We start from the raw sequence: 22,117 nt of genomic DNA, 5'->3' as shown, positions 1-22,117 counted from the left end.
TCTCACGGGTCCCTGGTGGAAAGGAGGAAACACAAAACAGTCGCTGAAACAGCCCATTTCCACCAGGAGCTTCCGAAGGTCTTAGCCCTCAAGCCCTGCCTCGGGCGTGTTTAATCTTAAAAACGAGCTGTTTGCGTGGTCTCACCGCACCAGGGAGGGGGGTGGGGGGCGCCCCTCGCTCTCGCCTCCACCTGCCTCCCTGGGAGCACAGGCCGCGAAGCCTGCCAGCCAGGAGGGGGCGGGAGGGGGGGGGGCCGGTGACTCGGGTAGGAAGCGCGGTGCGTTACCGTTCCCTTACCCACCGTGGGTGTGAGGACCGCCTCGCTAATCTCCTAGAAATGATCTTTTAAGGTTTCATTTCCTCCTTGTTTAAATATGGATCAGCCTCTACGGACTCACCAGGAAGGTAAACCAAGCCACATCCCGTCGGTGCCGTGCGGGGGACAGTGACACAAACCCTCCGTGCGATGCCTGTCTCCTCCGCCCGCTGAGATTTAAAATCACGACCTTTGCCCTCGCCGGTGTGGCTCAGTGGATAGAGCGCCGGCCTGTGGAATGAAGGCTGGGGTTCGATTCCCGGTCAGGGCACAGGCCTGGGTTTCAGGCTCCATCCCCAGTGCGGGGCGTGCAGGAGGCAGCCGATCCATGATTCTCTCTCGTCACTGGTGTTTCTCCCTCTCCCTTCCTCTCTGACATCAATAAATATATTTTTTAAAAAGACAAAGAAAGCGACGTGATGGGAGATGCTTTCAGAGCGCGGAGCCCCACGGAGGCACAGGGACTCCGGCAGGCGCTGCCTCTGACAACGGCAACCGGCTGACAGCGGAGCAGGCGCCCGGGGCCGCTCTGCCGGAGCCGGGGCCGGAGCCGTGCTCTGATCCCCGCTCCCGGTGTCCCCGCCCGCTCCTGCCCCTCCGCTCCGCGGTGGCCTTTTATCTCCGGAGCCTGGTCCTCGGGCGGTAAGCACATCCCGCCGAGCGGTAAACAACCGCCAGCACCGCCGGGCCTGTGGACGCTGCGAGGCCTCGGCCGTCAGAGGAGGCAGAGCTGAGGTGCCTTTGCAGGAAGTGGGGGGGCCTTGAAGTGTCCTGCAGGTTCGAGGGTGCAGGCAGGACGCGGGGAGGAAGCCGCCACAGGCGAGGGGCTCAGAAAGAGCCGTTCAAAGCCGCGGCTCCCCCCCTCCTCCGCGGGAGAAACCACAAAGCCCACGCCGAGCGGTCGCTCACTCCGACCCGCGGTTTCCGAGGAGCCAAGACAAACCCACCACTTTGGGCATGGTGTTCGCAGAGACATTAAGTGAAATAAAATCTCCGCTCTATCCATAAGTGACCAATACTGTTAGCAAAGATTCGGGAGTAAAACAATTAAAACTACAAGTCGTTTTTGAGCCTTATAATTCTTTAAAAACTTAGGGGAGCCCTAGCTGGTGTGGCTCAGTGGATAGAGCCTCGTCTGCAGACTGAAGGGTCCCAGGTTCGACTCTGGTCAAGGGCACATGCCCAGGTTGTGAGCCCGGTCCCCAGTGGGGGGCAGGCAGGAGGCAGCCGATCCATGATTCTCTCTCCTCATTGGTGTCTCTGCCTCTCTCTCCCTCTCCCTTCCTCTCTGACGTCAATGAAAAAATTAAAAAACAAAAGCAGAAAACTTCGGGGAGGCACCGGGAGCTGCAGAGACGTCGTGGATGAAGGTTAAAACCTGCCCCATCGCACGGCGGCCCGGAGAGCAAGCCGCCTTCTGTGCCTCACGGGCCTCATGGGAGAAAGGGAACCGCCCCCTCCCCTTCCTCTACAAACCGGGTGAGAGGCTGCGGCAGCGCCCACACCGCGAACAGGAAAAGATGCTCCCTCGAAGCGACCACACGTTCAGCAAAGCCTTCCCCGTCCGTGAGGCGTGCAGCCGAGATGGATGGAGCCGGGAAGCGAGGGCGGTGGGGGGGGGGGGGGGGGCGCGGAGAGGGGGGCTGGGCAAGGGGGAGTTTAAAAACACTTAGCATTCAGTTGCGACTTCACTCCTTGCCCTCCCATAACCAGGAACAAAATTGCTTTTCTGTTGCATAAAGTATCTTTCAAATTCAATTGCTTATCTCCTCACTCATTCAAGAAGGAGACCTGAGATTTGCAGGAACCGGAGCCCATAATACAAATACAGTATATTAAACACACAGCCAGCAACTCGGCAAACAACCGACCCGACTATTGATCCCAGCCTCCCGTAGCACGGCGTCCCCCGCGGTCCCGGCTGGGCGCCGGCGATGAGAAATTCCAATTATGCGACTTTCTAGGTCCGGGATAAGCATTTAGTTATCAACACACACCATGAGACATATTTTCATCTGTTATTAAAGCGCTATTACTGTGTGGAATTGAATGGATTTCGACGCTGAACTCCATGGCCAGTGAAGCAAGCGAGGCGGCCCTTTCCGCGGGCTGTGCGCTCCGAGCGCGCGGTCCTGTAGCCACTTCGCTAAATCAAACAAACCCCCGCCCTCACCGAGGGGTTTCCGAGGCTCCTTCTCCGCCCCCCTCCCTGCACCTCCCCTCGCTGCCATTATTCACGGACTCGTTTTAATGAACCGATTTGCCGTCTAATCGTCGGATTAGTTCCGCAGTCGCCCCTGGGCGGGCACCCTCCCCACGCAGGGCAAGGGCCCGAGAGGTCCCCGCCTCCTTATCGCCCCGATTCCAATTTTGATTAGAACACGCGTGCAGCCTGGGAAATGGAGCCACAGGAAATGTGTTTCTACGACGACGGGGACGGTGGTGACACGGGTTTGCTGGGGTCTCCTAACGAGAACATCGCTCTCTTCATGGCTCAGAGGCCGCAACTGGGCAGGTGCAGGGCGGGGAGCTCAGAGGCCGCAACTGGGCAGGTGCAGGTGAGGGGAGCTCAGAGGCCACAGAACTGGGCGGGTGCAGGTCAGGGAGCTCAGAAGCTGCAGAACTGGGCGGGTGCAGGTGGGGAGCTCAGAAGCCAGAACTGGGCGGGTGCAGGTGGGGGGAGCTCAGAGGTCACAGAACTGGGTGGGTGCAGAGGTGGGGGGCTCCTGGGGTGCATGCTGAACTGGCAGGAAGCTGGCTTAATCACCAGGTAAATGAAGGACGGTAACTCAGAGCCCTCTTCCTGAAGGAACTGAGCTCGGGTCTAGGAACGTCTGGGGTTTTCCGTGAGCGACTGCAATGACCTGCCCGCAGCTGAGGGGCCGCCCAGGAGCCAGGAAAGCAAGCTCGGGGCTTTATCCGGTTCTCACCTTGTTCACCTGCAAAACTTCGTGCTCTTGGTTTATTTCCGGTCCTAAAAGGAGTGAGGACAAAGGCAGAAAGTAGCGTTTAAAAAGAGTAAAATGAGAGTCATACACCATTTCAGGATACACACGACTGGCCATCTGGCATGTATCTGTCCAGAATTTTCCATTCACGTGTTATTTGCATGGAGAAATCCTTTTATCTATTCCGTTTTACATCCTGTACTGCTCACTAATGTTAGCTGGTTAATATGTCCTCGTATATCTTTAGCTGTGAAATAGTTCATCGTGTGAATGTGCCATAATTTACTAGCTATTTTGCCTTCATTTAATGTGTTACCTTGAAACGTAACATCGAACACGGCAACACGCAACTTAGCACATATGGTTTGTCTCACGTCAGCGTTTCCTCAGAAACGGCTGCCAGGTTAGCAATCTGAGCCATGCCTGTAGGTCAGGACCTCTCCCATCTGATCATCTGCTCGACAGTCATTTAAAGGGAGAGAACAGGAACGCTAATCAGGCTCCAAAAAGCCTGGACCCGCGTTTTCAGTCCAGGCCTCTGGCTACGTGCTTTCATTTCTTTAGCTCTTCCCTTAAAGCCAGAACTAGTAGCCCTGCACACGAATCCGTGCACCAGTAGCTCGCTGCCGCCCTCCAGTAACTCTCCACCCGCTGCCCCGCCCGCCTGTAGCTCCCTCCATCCCCCAACCCATAGCTTGCTGCCCTGCCCCCTCCTGTAGCTCTCCGCCGCCTGCTTGTAGATCGCTGCCCCACCCTCCTGCTGATCTGTGATCCGGTCGTTACACGGTCGGTCGTTACGCGTCACGGTGTAACGACCATTTGCATATCACATTTTTATTATATAGGATAATTTAAACACAGGGGAATGCTCTGGTTTTAAGGGTGATGGGTTTTGACAAATGAGTACACCCTCATCATTAGAGCCACATATGTACGAGCCCACCAGCCCCTCCCAATGCATAGACTATGCCCGTCACCCTAGGACGCTCCCCGGCGCCCCTTCTCTGCCGCCTCCACACCCAGAAGAAGCGACTGCCGTGATCTGTTCGCTATAGATTGTTCTAGATCTTCTAGGTCTTCATCACACACAGCATAGCCTCATGCACCCTGTTCCTCCCTTTAGCATGATGTGGGGGGTTTTTTCTTTATTGATTTCTGAGAGGAAGGGAGAGGGGGAGAGAGAGAGAAACATCAATGATGAGAAAGAATCATTGATCAGCTGCCTCCTGCACACCCCACACTGGGGATCGAGCCTGTAACCCGGGCATGTGCCCTGACCAGGAATCGAACCGTGACCTCCTGGTTCATAGGTCGATGCTCAACCACTGAGCCACGCTGGCCGGGCCAGCATGATGCTTTTGAGGCTCCTCCGCACTGCTGTCTACATCTGTGTTAACTCCTTTTACTGCCGTGTGGCTCCCTGACAGTGAACCCCGCTCCCACCTCAGCCCGTTCTCTGTCTCCATAGATTTGCCTTCTCCAGACAGTTCACATACGTGGCATCATCGAGCACGTGGTCTCCTGTGTGTGGCTTCTTTGCCTTGACGTGGGGGACCAGACTCCTTCTGCCTCGTCCTCTGCACACGTGGGTCCTGCCCCACCTCCTCCCTCCCTTGCCTCCTCCCCACGGCCGTTACTGGGGCTGTTTTGAGGGACGATGTGAGACACGGGGCTTCCATAATGTCTCTCAGGTTCACGCCAATCACGGTTTCTAGCGCCCTTCCTCTGAGGTCTGCCTCCTTCCTCCCGTTCCGCAGTCACCTCCTTTCTCTCGCTGCAAACGAAGACTCTCTGGAGAGTGCTGGGCACGTTGGGAACAAAACAAACGTTCCTTGAACAACGTGATAAACGGGCTCTGCCTGCGTCTCCTTCCGCTCCGCGCCGGGGCCGCTCCGAGCCATCATCTGACCCGACGCTGGGCGGGTGGCTGCCGTGTCTGCGCGTCCCGGGCCACAGCAGCGCCGACGGGCCGGGGGCCGCCACGGCCCAGAGACCCCACTCGCCTCCTCTCCTCAGTCCCCCGGAGCCCCCAGACCCCAGGAACTGTCCGTTCCGTTGGGGGTGGGCTCAGTGCCTGAGGTTGATCTTTGTTCCAGCCTTAGCGCACGGCTACTGTCTCGCATGAGCAGGTGCAAAGGGAACACGTGTCATGGACAGAGGCATGCGTGCACACACATGTGAGACCTCCCAGTGAGCGCGGGGGCCTGTCCGCCGCCACCTCCGGAGACCCCCCCCGCCCCGGGCAGGAGCGAGCGTCGCTCCGGCTGGGAGTCCGGCTTGGATCACGCGGGGGCTCCGTACGATCCTTCCTTAGTGCGCATTCGTTTGTCAGAAACGAACGGTAAGCGCTGAGCCACGGAGCCGTTGTGGGAAAGGGCAGACCCCAATCACAAGTGGGACGTGGCCTCACCCCCGCAGTCGCCCCTCCCAGGCGGAGTCTCTGCAGCGTGCGGTGTGCCGCGTGCTCTGTCACGTCCGTTCCCGCCGCGGATTCGGTGACAGGCCTGCTCTTCTCTGGCCACGTGGAACCTCGCAGCACGCCTTCGTGAGCAGCTGACCTGTGCCAGCACCGTCGGAGGGCAGAGGCCGAGAAAGCACCCCGGGCCCTGCCGGGCTCCCCGCGGGGTCTACGCTGCACCCCAGGCCAGAGGTCAGAGGTCAGTGCCGTCCGGGCCCCGCAGCAGGGCAGCGCCTGGCCCGTGTGCCCGGGATAGGCCCAAGCTCAGACACGAGAACAGACAAGCCGCTGCCGCGGGGTGAGCGTATCCGCCCCTCCCTCCGTCCTCACGGGCAGGCGCCCAGGAGGCGCCCACAGGCCGCCCGCGTCCAGCCGCTCTGGGGCTCGGATCAGAGAGGCCCGGGGCTCGGCCTCGGCACTGAGCGAGTGATGGGGGTGCTGGAAGGAGGCTCTTTAACCCCAAAGCTACGTCCTCGCCGCTGCCCGCCTGCTTCTCAGCGCGAGGGAGGGCGTGAGACCCGTCCCTGGAGGAGCGCCAGGTCAGCGGGACTCGCTGAGACCGATGGACCCCCACCGCGTAGGGAGAGCGGCGGGGCATTCGTGTCACAGCGCCCCCGCGTCTGAGAAAGGGGAGACACCAAGGATGAAACGGGAGCAAAGAAGAGTGCGGCTTGTCTCCGGGCCGCTCACGGGGTAGCTCCTCTGACGTCACCACTGCAGCTGCCTGAACCCTAAAATGTTTTGCTAAAATGTTTCAGTTTCTCTAGTCCTAAGAACACAACCTACGGAAAGAAGATGTAATGCATAACAGCTACAGTGTTTTCCCCCAAACCTCGAAAAGTCGGAGTTCTCCCCACCCTGGCCAGTGTGGCTCAGTGGATGGAGCGCCGGCCGGGTCCCGGGTTCGATTCGGTCAAGGGCACATACTTCAGTTGCAGGCCCCTCCCCGGGCGGGGCCTCCTGCAGGAGGCGACCAATGGACGTGCTTCTCGCACATGGATGTTTCTCTCTGTCTTTCCCTCTCTCCTCCACTGTCTAAAAATCAGTGGAAACATATCCCCTAGCGAGGATTCACACACAAAAGAAGGTGGCATTACCCCACAGGAGCCGTTGAAGTTGGTAACCTGCAGGCTGTGTTATTCCTGATCAAACAGGTGTGCAGCCCTGGTCCTCCAACCTGCAGAAAGCGCGGGTCCCAGGGGCCTGGTCTCTGCTCCCCGTCCCCTCCCCCCGTGCTGAGCGCAGACCGGGCTGGGGCTCAGGAGTGAGACACACGGAGGAAGGGGTCCTGCTTCCCTGTCACACCTCGCCCCGGATTTGATGCTGTGAATGGTGTCCCCGAGGACACGCGGCGTTGGCGATGTGTCCACACCGCTCCAGCAGGGCCACGCCGGCCCCGCGCCTCGAGGGGAGCAGCAGATTCTGTGCTAAACTTAGCGCCGCTCCACGCAGCGGCTGGGGTAGCCAAGGAGGCGGCAGGATGGAGCGGAGCCGGGAGGGAGGCGGGGGCATGAGCGCACACACACACACTCACACACTCTCTCTCTCTCTCTCTCACACACACACACACACACACACACACACACACACACACACGTGGGCGGCCGAGCATCTGCCCGCGCCATGGAAACGGCGGTCGCCATGGAGAGTGGGCGCCATGGCGACGCGGAGCAGATGCCTGCGAAGCCGCCTGACGCTGGGACATCAGACCCCTCAGCATCTTAAACAACAGGCCAGGACGGAGCGAGGTCCTCGGGGAGCCAGGGCTGCCCCCCTCCGCCCCGCCCCTGGGGAAGCGGGTGGTCAGCGTCGGGGCGCCGGGACCTCGCTAAGGCCCGGCGGGCAGTGAGGGAGAGCAGTGGCCGCCGCGCTTCTCCGTGGGCTGCCCGCACACCGGTGGCCCTGCTCCGTGAACGCCCACAAAGTGTGACCGATGGAGAGGGAGGGCGGGCGGAATGGAGTGAAGGGGACGGCGTCCCGCCGGGGAGGTCGGAATTGATGCGTTTCATCTCACGCACCGTGAACAGGCCTCCCGGATGGCGCCGTCACCACGCTCTCCCGCGCCTGGACGGGCCAGTGCATCTGTTTCCCGTGGTCACGCTGCTCACGAAGGACTCGCTTTTATTAAACAGATCCATCACCGGCGCGGCGAGGCCTGTGCGGGCGTCCCGGGTGGGAAAGCAAGGGGCGGGGGGGAGCCGTTCCCACAAAGCCCGGGAGAGCAGAGGCCCGGAGTGAGCTTTCGCTGATACGTATGTGAACTCCGAGAGGCAGGAAACGGGATGTCCAAATTAGTCATCCGAAACATTTTTAAAAATATATTTTTATTGACCTCAGAGAGGAAGGGAGGGAGAGGGAGAGAGAGAAACATCAGTGATGAGAGAGAATCGTGGATCGGCTGCCTCCTGCACGCCCCACACTGGGGATCAAGCTCGCAACCGGGCATGTGCCCTGACCGGGAATCGAACCCGGGACCCTTCAGTCCGCAGGCCGGCGCTCTACCCACTGGGCCACACCAGCCGGGCGGTCGTCTGAAACATCTGCTGGGAAGGGAGGGCTGAGGAGCCGTCAGCGGCTCGGTTTCCTCCGGTGTCTTTACTAAGGAGCAAGGGATGCTGAGAGGAGGGACGTGAGGACATTGCGTGTCCCCTCCCAGCCCCTCACCGGCTCCCCCAGCCCCTCACCGGCTCCCCCAGCCCCTCACCGGCTCCCCCAGCCCCTCACCGGCTCCCCCAGCCCCTCACCGGCTCCCCCAGCCCCTCACCGGCTCCCCCAGCCCCTCACCGGCTCCCCCAGCCCAGGCCTGAAACCAGGAGCCGCCCCGGCTGCTCGAGGGTGTGGCATCCGAGGGCTGCTGCCTGGCACCGGGCCTCTCCTGCCTGGTTGGCTGAAACGCGGGTGCAGGTGTGCAGGGGGCCGGGGGCAGGGCTGGGGGCGCCCCTGCCAGGGCCTCGCCTGGAAGCGGCTGTCCCTGAGCCACAGCCTCCCGGCGCTCGGCGCAGGAATGTACAGGTTCCCGCTGGTCTTCGGGCCCTCGGTGCCGATGGAGTTTCACGGGCAGCTTTTCCTAAAGACGCTCCTCCGAACCTCCTCCCCCTCCCCCGTGCGCGGCGCCGTCTCTCCGGCCCCAGGCAGGGAAGCAGCGTGGCCACGGGCGTGCGAAGTGGCCGGTTCAGGGCCACCGACTGAACTCGCCGAGAAAGCCTGTGCACGGGGGCGGGTTCACCCCCTTTTTGATAGCCACTCGGGGGGAGGCCCCTGTGGGACGGGCCTGCCCTGCAGGGTTTAAGGAGGGGCCGCCTGGCGTCCACCCTCGGCCGCAGGGCACCCTCGGGCCAGGGAGGGGTGGGACCCGAGGCAGGTGCCCTCCTGGAGGCATCCGGCCAGGGCTCACCTCAAACCCTTCCCCTCTCCTCGTGGCGGGAAGTCAGTGGCGCTTCTGGGACCAGGGAAGGGAGGCGGGCAACGCTGGGACCCAGGCCCCCCTCCCCCCCCTCAGGAGAGGCAGGTGCGGCCCGTGAGCCACCAGGGAGCAGCAGGGACGAGGGGTTTTCCGTCCTTCGCAGCAAATCACCACGGAGCTGGTGCAGCCTCAGAAACGCACCCCTGGGAACAGCCTCCGGCGACGGGAGGGTCCACCCCCAGGCTCCCCGCACCGCAGGCCCTGGCTGCCCGAACACTGGCAGGTCCCGGTCCATTTAGAGAAACGGATCCGTGAGGAAAGGTCTCTGACGCTGCCTCTAAGATGCACCCCACTCGGCCTCCTTGGGGGGGTCCCAGAGCTTCCTCGGTCCATCCTCCCAAGTTACCTGCAGGTGTGAGGGGACTGTGTGAACCTGCGGGGTGTTCAGACATGTCACTAATTAGTGGGAAAGGTGCCCTCTTGGGCCTTGAGAGTTTGAAGAGCAAATCAGAAGCAGAGGAAATGCAGAAAGAGCTGAAACAGCTGAAATGTTCTTCTAAAAAATAGGGACGGCCCGGCCGGCGGGGCTCAGGGGTTGAGCGTAGACCTATGAACCAGGAGGTCAGGGTTCGATTCCTGGTCAGGGCACATGCCCAGGTTGTGGGCTCCATCCCCAGTAGGGGAGCGTGCAGGAGGCAGCCGATCCATGATTCTCTCTCATCGTTGATGTTTCTATCTCCCTCTCCCTTCCTCTCTGAAATCAATACAAACATATTTTTAAAAACAATAATAAGTGAAATTTAAAAGTGAGAGTGATTGGTGCTAAGAGAAGGCAGTGGGCTCGGGGTTCTATGTGCTGTGGGCTCAGGGGAGAAGCTGACATCCAAGGGTTCACACCGCAGAGGAGGTTCGGCCGGAGCCGGAGCCGGGAGGGTGTGGGTCCTCCCGTGGGCGTCCTTGTGGCAGATGCCGATCGGAGTGGGCGTGCCAGGCCCCCGCAGGCACGCGTGTCCTCGCCGTGGGTCCCGGCCAGTTGGGAGCTGGCAGGGCTGGTGTCTCCCGAGAAGGTCCCCTTGCCGCGCCCAGGACATCGTCCCCGACCAGAGGGCCGCTGCCGGCACCCACTCCGCACGCGCTCCCGCCCCCGTCGGCTTCTCGTCGGCGTGGTCAGCCACGCAGGGCGATGAGTGTCACTCCGCCCCACTCCGGCTTTCCCAGTGTCCCCTCCGGACGCCACGACCGCCCTACGGCGATGCTAATGATAGGACATACCTTCATTTTTTAATATTTTTTTAAGTTTTTTAGCTTTTATTTTTTTGTTAATCCTCACCCAAGGATATTTTTCATTGATTTTTAAAGAGAGTGGAAGGAAGAGCAAGAGAGAGAGAGAGAGAGAAACATTGATGTGAGAGAGACACATCGATTGGTTGCCTCCTGCACGCACCCCGACCAGGGCCCGGGCCAGGGAACCTGCAACTGAGGTACGTGCCCTTGACAGGAAATCAAAGCCGGGACCCTTCAGACCACGGGTCAATGCCCTATCCACTGAGCCACACCGGCTGGGGCAACGGGACGTACATTTAGAGGGAAAACAAAAACACGGATGAAATCGCTTTTAGCAGATTCATCAAAAACCCAGCTGTGCTACTTACAAGAGCGCCACCTTCTGGTCAGGACATTAGCGCCTTTATCCAGGGAAACACGCTTTCCCGCGCACAGAAGGGAGAGGCCGGGACCTGGATCCCCAAGCTTTTCTGAAAGAGAGGACGTGGCGCCGGGTGCCTGGGTGCATCCGGCCTCGGGAAAGCATTCGGTTTCCTCAGGAGCCTTCCCTCCAGGGGAAATGCCGAATCCTCCCCGCCCGGTGGTGGGAGGGCGGGAGGGCGGGAAGGCCCACTTCCCTCGGACCCTTCTGAAATCGCGGTGTCGGTTCGTGAGCAATTAAAAAACCCCCGGAAAACCCCCGCAGCCGCCGCGGAGAGGCGCCCAGCAGATGAGACCGTTATGATGTCACAGATGCGACCGCACGTCCAGTAAGGCGCCCGGCACCAACCCGGCACAGCTGTTGGGAGGAGGTCGCCACTTAAGAACTTCACTCGTCACCGGGTAATAGCGTTGAGCAGCTCGCCGGCGACAGCTGAGGGCGGGCGATGGCGTCGCCCCGGAAAGGCAGGGCACCCCCAGAGAAGCCGCCCACGGCCCGGTGGGTCGCGATGAACCAGACGCGGTCTCTCTCGCCGCGCGGTCACCTCCGGCCAGGTGGAGCCCAGACCCTCAGCGAGCGTCTGCGTGGCTCAGGCCCGGGGTCCCTAATATTAGCTCTGGAGATGTGCTCATGGGGTCCACCAGCACCAGAAAAAGTGGACGCTTAGGTGAAGGAAGCCGCCTTCCTGGGGGTGTTAACACCTTCATCTTGTTACCAGGACAGTCAGAGAACAGACCTCCTGTGAAACGTGAGATGGGACTCGGGTGGCAAAGGGGCTCCTATGCTCACGAGGTGTGGGGTGCTGGCGCCGTGGGACGTGGGCGCTGCGGCGTCTGCTTCCCGCGTGTTGGCCCCCTCTCTCCCGCGGCTGTTTCCCCGCACCCTCCGCTCCTTCTCGGCCACGTCCCCCGGTTTTGCATCCTTAGCCGAGCCTCGGCCCCGCGGCCCTGTGCTTTGGAGGGGACTGGCCCGCGATGGCCAGGGAGGGAGCCCGCAGGCCCACAGTCGACACAGCTCAGTGCGGATGCACGGGGGTACCCTTGAGCAGCTCGGAGCCGGGAGCTGAGGGAGCCCTTGGAGAGGGGCCTGGAGAAGAAGTCCGCGTCATCTTCACGGCAGGCCGGTGCCCTCCAGTCCCGCACCAGGCGTTTGGCGACCGTGAGAACGGTCAGCACGCAGCGGTCACAGCTGAGAGAACCCCAGCCCGGCCGGTGAGGCTCAGGGGTTGAGCATCAACCTATGAACCAGGCGGTCACGGTTCGATTCCCAGTCAGGGCACGTGCCCGGGTTGCGGACTCCACCCCCAGTGGGGTGTGCAGGAGGCAGCCCATCCATGATTCCCTCTCCTCATTGATGTCTCTCTCTCTCCCCCTCTCCCTTCCTCTCTGGAATCAATAAAAACGTATTTAGAAAAAGCACCCGAGTGACTAGACCCAGCGGAAGGGGCTGCGGACGGGGGACCCACCTCCTGCCCTCGGCTGAGACGTCTCGTACCGCCATCCCCTCCTCAGTGCGACCGCTCCTTATTTTTTATTTTATTTTTTAAATATGTTTTTATTGATTTTTTTTTTTTTGAGAGAGAGGAAGGGAGAAGGAGGGAGACATACAAACATCCATGATGAGAGAGAAACATGGACGAGCTGCCTCCTGCACGCCCCCTACTGGGGATGGAGCCCGCACCCCAGGCACGTTCCAGGGACCAGGAATCCAACCGTGGAACAGTGACCTCGTGGTGCGCGGTTACCCTCTGAGCCACAGCAGCTGGCTCCACCTGTCTTTATTGAAGACCCATAAACAGACAAAGGTCAGCCCTTTCTATGAGTCAGGACGAAACAACTCAAGTCAGGAAAAGAGACCCTTTGGCAAACGGAGAGCTGTGGCCCATGGACTCGGACACGGGCGCTGCAGGCGAGAGGCAGGCAGCGGGACCACGGGGAGGGGCGGGGAGGGGGGGACAGCCGCCTCCCCCCGGCACCCCCTCCCCCATTGCTTCTCCACCCCCCCCCCCGATGGGGCCATGGTGTGCTCTCTCGCTGCAGGACGGGCGGAGGATGCGTCTCGCCCTGTTCGTTCCGTTATATTCCATCTTTGGCTCTTGCTCTTTGCATAGATTTGGCGTTTTGTTTTCCCCGGGAGCGGAGGTGCTTCTGAGCATTTCTGTTGCCACAGCAGGGCTTGACCTCCGGGTCAGCCGAGCGGGAGCGTGTGTGCCGTTGCCGTGGAAACCGCCGCAGTGTAATGTCAGGTGGGCCGAGGCGCGGGGCAGGAAGGGATGAAATCTCGGCATCGTCTTCACAAGCACGGCCTCCTCACGGCGACTGCGCGGCGGCCCGCGCCCGTGGGCCCTCTCTCTGAACAGCCGCTCTTCCTCCGCTTCCTCCGACCGCGTCCAGCCTCTCCGGGTCGGCCCTGCGTCGTCAGTGAGGCTGAGAGGGAGGCCCTGCATTCGAGTGGGAGAGGTGCCTCCTTCTCTGAAACCCTCGGACCCGCCTGAGCTCTAATTAGGAGAGAACAGAGCGAGGACTCCATTGGAGAGGCGAATCGCACAGGGCTCCCAGCTGGCCCCGCTGCATCTGCCGTCCCAGGCCGTCCCGGGCGTCTGTAGTGGGAAGAACTATCCACACTGATAAACACCTTTACCCAAAGCTCCGCCCCCACTGGTGTTCTCAACTTCATGTTCCCAACGGGTCGTGTGTGGGAGCAAGAAAGTGCCCTCCGGTCCGGCCGGCCTGGCTCGGTGGCTGAGCAGCAACCCAGGAACCAGGAGGTCACCGTTCCGTTGCCGGTCAGGGCACAGGCCCGGGTTGCGGGCTCGACCCCCAGTGCGGGGCGTGCAGGAGGCAGCCGGTCCATGATGCTCTCTCAGCGTTGATGTTTCTCTCTCCCTCTCCCTTCCTCTCTGACATCAATGAAAACATATTAAGTAAATACACAAAACGGGGGATGCTGGGGTACGACGGGTCCTACCACACGACACGGGGTGCTGGCAGCCGCGGAGGCGAAGGAGTCCCTCTGCGTTAGTGACCCCCAAATGACAACGGGCCGCATCGGGCTCACCAGGACGAGGAACACTTCAGCCCGCGGCGTCTTTTGAGATCAAGCAGAAAGGCTCACCGGAGGTATTTCAGGGAAGGGGGGGACAGCTGACCGCGCTGAGGGTGCCCTGTGGCTGTCTCTCTCTAGATTTGTTTAGAAAATGACGTTTATAGATTTGGGGAAATTGATTCCTGCTCATTACAAGAAGAGAACGAGGAAAAGGTTTTCCGCCAAAGCGCCTCGCGTTCTGGGTGCAGAAGCCGAGCCTGGTGCCGCTGTGGAATCCAGGCACCAGCGGGGCCTGCACGATCCGGGACAGACCCGCGTCCTGGCCTTGTCGGCGTCTGAGGCCCCGCACACGGGCTCCCGGCCCCTCCACCTCCGGAGTCGGCATCATGGAGCCGCGCCCTCCTCCCACGGCTCCCCTGGCCCTGTCCTCCCTCCACCTCTTCCACGCGCACTCTCACGGCCGCTCGAATGGCACGGGCCTCACCTGGATGACCTGGATGACCTCCCGAGGGTGAGGTCAGCTGGCCGCCCGCAGCCTCCATCCTTGGCCCGGGAACCTGACCTGTGCACGGGCCGTGGGATCGGGACAGGGCCTCCTGGGAGAGGGTTTCCTCCCTGCTGCAGGGCACGTACCTGAAGGGGACTCACAAGTAGTCGACACACATGGGAACAGTGTCACTCGGGGAACGTAAATTGAAGCCACAAACATGTGCCACTGTCCCCCAACCAGAATGGCTAATCCCGAAAGCCTGGTGAGGAGGCAGAAACGATCAGCCTCGGACATTGCTGGTAACCTTGATACTCACGTACCAGCAACCTTACCCCTCGGCCTGCCCTCCTGAGAACTGTTTGTATCTATCTGTTTGCACCAAATGGCGTACATGCACACCGGTATGCAAAGCAGCATTCATTTCGACAGCCACAGACAGAAACCACCGCCATGCCTACATTACGTGGCACGAATCTATACTAATAATAGAGGAATATGCAAATTGTCCAGGACGCCGTCACAGTAACAAACAAACAGGCTGCGTGGGGTGACCAGGCCGGCAGGTGGGGGGGCAGTTAGGGTCAATCAGGCTGGCAGGCAGAGGCAGTTAGGTGGTGATCAGGCTGGCAGGGGAGGAAGTTAGGGGCGATCAGGCAGGCAGGCAGGTGAGCAGTTAGGAGCCAGCAGTCCCAAATTGTGAGAGGATTGGGCCTAAACCAGCAGTCAGACATCCCCCGAGGGTCCCGGATTGGAGAGGGTGCAGGCTGGGCTGAAGGGACCCCCCACCACCATGCACGAATTTCATGCACCAGGCCTCTAGTTAAGAAACAAATCGTGGTCTATCCAAACGATGGACTACTCCACGGCCCCCAGGTGAACTTCATGTCTGTGGAGTAACGGCGCCAGCCCCCACAAGGCACTTGTCACAGAATCCTGCTGCCGTTCGCATGAAGGTCAAAAGCAAATGAGACTAATCCCTTTTCACAGAAATCCGAGCGGCGGTCCCCTCTGGGCCTGGCGTACATGAGAGATAGGCGAACGAGGCTCCGGGGCACCCGTAATGACCTGTTTTGTAAAAATACACTTAAAATCCTTGCAATTTTCTCTGACATATTTCAACGAGAGTTCCCGGAAAGCTGTTGAAATGGCCTGTGTACTTTGCGTCAGGAACTCGGGACTGACTTAGCCTCCGAGGACACACAGAGACAGTTCCGGCTCGGCAGACGCTCCCTGTCAGACGAAACAAATGCCAAAGGGCAGGAGGTTAACATGCATTCACATGCAGCCGCCCTCGAACCCGAGGAAATGTTCCAGGCCCCGGGGACGGCTCTTCATCGGGACTTTCCCCGTGACCTACGAGCAGCCTTTGAAAGCAGTTAAATAGCATTAGACTCAACCGTTGGAAACGAGAGGTTTTGCCTTTTTATGAGAAATTGGCCTTTTCCTCATCTGGGAGGTACACAACCTCCTGACACAGCGATTCCCCGACGAAGCCATTTCTTTTTTTTTTACAAAATTGTGTTTATCAGGAGCCCCACTGGGTCCGCAGACAGAAAACGGGCGGGAGGGGGCGGGGATTCCTCCCCAGACCAGAGCTGAGCCTCGTGCCGAGAGTTCCCATCTGCACGGCCAAGCCGCCTCCTGCCCTGGTTGGGGCCCAGCCTGCTTTTACGGCACCATCCGCGGATACGGGTAACAGTGGCAGTAAATAGCATGTCTGTTTATCTGGTGCTTTCTGTTTGTCAAGAACTTTCCTATCACCCAGCCAGTGTAGCCCAGAGGTTGAGCGTTGACCTATGAACCAGGAGGTCACAGTTTGATTCCTGGTCCGGGCACATGCCCGGGTTGCAGGCTGGATCCCCCGTGTGGGGCGTGCAGGAGGCAGCCGATCCATGATTCTCTTTCATTATTGATGTTTCTATTTCACTCTCCCTCTCCCTTCCCCTCTGATTTTCCCCTTTAAAATCAATATTTTTAAAAAGAACTTTCATATGGGTGGCCATTTGCATCCCTCCAGGGGTGCATAAGCGTGTGTGACCTTGACTTTGACCTGGGGGCCCAGGGAGGCAGCCCAGAGCCCACGTGCGCCCAGCCCACCCGGAGGCCCGTCAGCGACGCGCAGACGACTTGGGAATCTGCATGTCTGTGCGAAGGTTTAAAATATTCATGCCTCGGATTAAAATATTTTATTTAATTAATATTGATTTAGGATGAATTTTTAAATAGGTTCATATTTCATATGCGCTCCAGGAGGACCCGCCGATCGGGCCTCCGCGAGTGAAACCAATGACAGAAATCACGGGGGATGCGGCCAGGAGCGCGCTCAGCACCGGGGAGAGACCGGGGAGAGCGGCATCGGCTTCAGGACAAAACGGGCAGCGCCCCCACCTGCCCACGGGCGTCCTGGTTTTGGGGGGTCTTTTTAGGGTGATTTCCACGTTTGGCCTCGTGTTTGCAAACTTCATGAAAGTGACTTTCCCCCCGAGATTGTGACTCCTCCCCTCCCAACGGGAAACGGGCGACATCCGAGCGGCGGGAGCGCCACTTCCCTGGGTCCTCTCGGCGCCGGGACTGGCCAGAGCGGCGCACGATGTGCTGAGAGTTCCCATCTGCACGGGAACTTGATGGTGGCACCCAGGTAGCACCTTTGGGCGCAAAGCCATGGCGGGCGGGGCCCGGGTCGCTCTCCAGCATGTTCGATTCCGGGCCGAGTCCGGAGCAGCCCCCCGCCGGCTGCCGCACCTGTCATGCTCCCGCAGCCACACCTGCTCTTTGGTCTGAAAACTCGTGTGGCCACCATTTGGACGTGCGCCCTTTTGGTACAAAAATGTCTTCTTTATTTACTCATTCATTTGTTGTTTTTTAAAATCCTCGCCCGAGGACATTTTCCCACTGATTTTTAGAGAGGGCAAGAGAGGGGGAAAGACAGAGAGAAATATCGATAGACTGGCTGCCTCCTGACCACGCCCGAGCTGGGGAGGAGCCTGCAACCAAAGTACATGCCCCTGACTGGCATCGAACCCTGGACCCTTTGGTCCGCAGGCCGACGCTCTATCCACTGAGCCACACCGGCTAGGTCTGTTTTCCACTTTATAGGCGGCGTTTTCACAGCCTGGGCCACGGACCTGTCCGTCCGTAATCACACTGGCTCTGAGCTCACTCACACTTCCTCCTCCTATGCAGCCATTCCAAATGGGCCCCCCGGCTCGGCGTGGGACAGCCCTTTCCCGCACAGAACACAGGACGTGAAGGAACGGGACAACTTGGGGACGCTTCTTCCCTCTGTGTGACGGGGTTTCGTGTGAGCCAGATCTCGAAAGGCGGTGAACTCTCCCAGGGATGCTGGATGGGCGAGAGCCGCCACGGGGCTGGGAGGGTGCTCGGGCCTCTGGTCAGACAGAGCCTCGTCTAGACGCAGACACGCAGGTGACAGTGCAGTCACAGCTGGTCACAGCGCCGCTCTCGGCGGGCCCGGACGGCAATGTGAACACGAGCGCCGGGCGGGGGCGGGGGATAAATTGGTCTCCCAAGTACATACTCCGCGCAGCACTGGCAGCGACCCCTCGGGCCTGTGGATGCGAACCTGTTATAAAAGGCTAGAGCAATGTCTTTGAAATCATACAGGAAACTAAACAAAGGGAGTTACAAACAAAAAAATACAATAATGCCGTAATACTGGCTCTTACATTTATCTAGGTAGTTACCTTTACCCAAGTTCATTATTTCCTTCTATTTTTTCATCTGACTTCAAGTCTCTGTCCAGTTTCCTTTCATTTCAGCTCAGAGGACTCCCTTTAGCATTTCTTGTAGAGGAGGGCCACTAGCAATGAACTGCCTCAGCTTTTGTGTATTGGAAATGTCTTCATTTCTCTTCCCTATTGGAAGGATAGTTTTGCTGGGTATAGAGTTCTCGGTTGACTTTTTTTTGCTGCCAGCAATCTAAACTTGTCATTCCCCCGCCTTCTGGCCTCCATGCTTTCTGATGTGAAGCCAGATTTTCATCTTATTAAGGATCGCTTGTGTGTGATGAATGGTTTTTTATCTCGCTGCTTTTAAGATTTTCTCTGTTTGATGGTTTGATAATAAAGTGTCTCGGTGTGGATCTCTTTAGGATTTACCCTACTTGAATTTGTTCAGCTTCTTAAATGTGTAGATTCGTGTATTTTGTCTAACTTAGGAGCTTTTTGGCCATTTCTTCAAATATTTCCTTTTACCCTTTCTTTCTCCTTCCTCCTTCTGTAATACCCATAATGAGTATTTTAGTATACTGATTGGAATTCCACAAACCATTTAGGCTGTGCTCACTTTCCTTCATTCTTTTTCCTTTCTCTGCTTCTCAGATTGAAAACTTACCATTGTTCTATACTTAGATTTGCTGTTTATTTCTGCTGCCGGCTAAAATCTGCTCTTGAATTCCCCTAGTGACTTTTTCATTTCAGCCGTACTTTTCAGCTCCAGAATTTCTATTTGGTTCATTTTACAATGTCTGTGTTTTTACTAATATTATTTATTTGTTCATACATTTTCCCTCCTGGTTTACTTTAGTTCTGTATCCATAGCCTCGTTTAGATCTTCAGAGCTAAAGTCTTTATCTAGTAAATGCAAAGTCTGAGCTGGCTCAGGGAGATTTTCTGTAAATTTACACTTTTTCCTGTGAGTGAGCCATACTTTCTTATGTCTCGTACATTTTGTTGAAAATGTTGTTTGCATTTTGAGCATTACAATGTGGACATTCTGGAAATCAGATTCTCTCCCTCCGCAGTTATTGACTGTCGAGGGCTACAGTCACCCCCTTGTGAAGTGGTTTCCCCAGATGGTTTTTGGCAAAGACAGTATTCCTTGTCACGTGTGGTCACTGAAGCCTCTGTTCGGTTATCTCAGCAGAAAGCCAGCGGTCTGACAGAGATGTCCTTCCACACGGAACTCGAGCAATCCCTTTCTTCATTAAGGAACAACGCTACTCGGTTGCTGCCAGGTGCTTTATGATATTCTGTCATTCTTACCAGCTTGTTGCTCCAGTGAAGGGACCAGTTCCTAGAGCTCCCTGTGTCGCCCTTTCTGTGACATCACTCGTGCACCTCACTGCTGAATTGACGCTGTGCCTCGCCTGTCTGTGTGTGCCCTCGATCCACACCTCACTTCGGAGTGTTCTCTGGGTACATGCTCCCATGGTCCTTACTACTGAATGTGGCTCCAATCACGTCCTTCCATAGGGGCCCTGTGTAAGGCGGGTGAGTCCCCTTAGATTGCTTCTCATTCATCCTGTGGCAGAGAGAAATCCCTGCCATATCTATACCCGTTGCTTCCTTTCTATCCCGATCTCCTCACGGGCCTTGATAATGACTCCACCGACCTCCCTCGGTACCCGCGGACGAGAATGTGCAAAGCATGCCCCCGGCGGGGCCGACCCAAGGGCACTGTGCTTCCTTTCCGTTCCGATCGCCCAGCGGTCCCCTGGGAGGATTAACGAGTTCGCGCTCGCAAACCCCTCCGAAGTATTCGGATATTACATATTGCTGAGACGCGGCAAGAGCTGGGTGTTAACAACTAATTGGAGGAAACGACGTGCAGATTGTAATAACGAAACATCCCGAGTTCCACGGGCACTGGGGACCTCACGTAAACAAGCCCTCATTAATTTGGCTAATTAGTCACTCACTGTATCTGCTGGTGGGCGCGCAGCGCCCTTTCAGCAGGAAATTGAGCTGTGAAGTGCTCAGGGCCTTACGTGTGGCCAAGGCGGCGGCAGGATCCTCCCCCTCGGACCTCCAAGCTCCAGTCCTACATCCAACCTGCACGCACGGGATCCGGGCGTTCACCGCCGTTCCCGTAACCGGGATGGACGGCGGGAGAATGCGAAAACAGGTTCTGCTGCCGGTGGCGGGGAGGAGGACGCACAGGGAGAAACAGACGGAAATCGCGATTCCTGGTTTCCTCCCAAAGAGAGGCCACGGGCCCTTGGAGCACAGGCTGACACGTCCCTGGCACGTGGTCCTTGTTCGGGCAAGAGAAAGGGAAGAGGCAGGTTTGATCCCGGTGACTGAACCCCATCTGCTCCAACTCCTGGGGACTCGTCTCAGAATGAGGGGGGACATCTGACGTCTCCGTAAATTGTGGCACAGGCTGGTGAGGCAGTCTGCCACTCACACAAAGCCCCGTCCACTAAGCTGCGTGCTGTCTACCAGACGGCGTTTGCTTTCTGAGCTCGGGCTGGAGACACGGGGACGTCTGACTCTCCTTCTCCGTGGGAGGTCAGGTGACCGTGGCACCCCCCGGCCCTGGCTCCCCGATGGGCAGCTGGACACAGCACAGGCACAAGCAAGCTCCCCAGGGGAGTCGGACCTCCCGGTGACTAACACCACCCGTCATGTGTTCAATCTCATTATTTGCAATTATTTTAAAAAAGCCTTGACCTTGCTCTCCAACCTCGGTGATCTTTCATTCCAATTCCATGTAAACGTTGACTGGACACGTGTTACGAACAAAAGCCTCCATGTGCAGAGGGCACCACGATGACTTAGAGGTTCCCCCCTAAAAAGGCGATGGGCTCCGCCTCGGCCTCGCCACGACCCATAACCTCTGCAGACAAGGCGCGTCACAGGTGGCAAGCAGAGCACAGTGGCCAGCGGCTCGCCGTCTGGGAAACCAGCACAGAGGTTCAATTCCCGCTCCCTTAGAAAGGCACCGCCCGAAAGGCGTGGATTTGGATGGAAGGGACCCCACATGGCGCTCTCGGACGGACGTTTCAGCCCCGTTTATCCCAGAACCGCTCTCTCCGCGGTCTCCACGCCCCGCGCAGGTGCAGGTGGAGAGAGCTGGAGCTCGGCCAATCTGTGGGTGCAAAGAGGAGAGCCACACCCTCGTTAGCAGGCGAAGGGCTGGGATATAGGTGCGCGCTGCCTGGCGCTGCCCGGATCACCCGGGGAGCAGCTGAGATGTTGATGGTCCCGGGGGCCCGGGGCTGCCCTGTCCGGAGGAAGGGTCCCCTGGGGCACAGAGAGTCTGCCCTGGGCCTGGAAATTCTATCTGAAGAGCCTGAAACTTCCGGGGAGTGCGAACCCTATACCCGTAGGCTTTGGGGCTTTGAATGTAATTTTTCGGTTTTATTGAGATATATCCGCACACCGTACAGCTCGCCCCTTGACGTGTGCGATGCGGCGGGTTTCAGCACTTCCACGGGCACGTGCAGCCGTCTCCGGGTCGCTTTAGGGCCTTGCCGTCGCCTCAGAAGAAACCCCGAGCCCTCAGCTCGCTCCCCGCCTCCCGCCGCTCGGGAAGGTACCGGGAACGGAGTCACGCGTGGTCCGTGGGACTGCCTCCTGCGGGAGCAGCTTCACGGCCCGTGTGCGGCGTGAGCCAGGCCGGGGCCTTCCCGGGACCAGGTGAGCCCCATCGCGGGGGCCACGTTTCCTGCATCCGTTACCGGGGAGGGCGGGGCGGGGGGTGCTCCTGCCGCTGGGGGTGCGGCCCGGACACCGTGCACGGCTCCGGTGGGGACAAGGCTTCCCTCTCCCGGGGTCTCAGGCGGAGACGGCGAGGCTCGGCGGGCTGGGCCCCCTGTGGCTGCGCACGGCCCTCCTGGGCTCGGCTGCCCCGGGCGCTGGGGGCCTTGCCGCTCACAGCACGGAAACAGAGCCGCTCGCCTTTATGGGTCAGCTCCCCGGGAGACGCCGGGTGGAGGGGCGGCTCCGGGTGCGGCCCGGCCTCTCTGTAGCCTCCACTTCAGGCCCGGGGTCCACGGCCCCGGACAT

Source organism: Eptesicus fuscus, chromosome 22 (genome assembly GCF_027574615.1).
Source record: "Eptesicus fuscus isolate TK198812 chromosome 22, DD_ASM_mEF_20220401, whole genome shotgun sequence".
NCBI classification, from domain to species: domain Eukaryota; kingdom Metazoa; phylum Chordata; class Mammalia; order Chiroptera; family Vespertilionidae; genus Eptesicus; species Eptesicus fuscus.
This window is presented reverse-complemented; position numbering follows the sequence as displayed.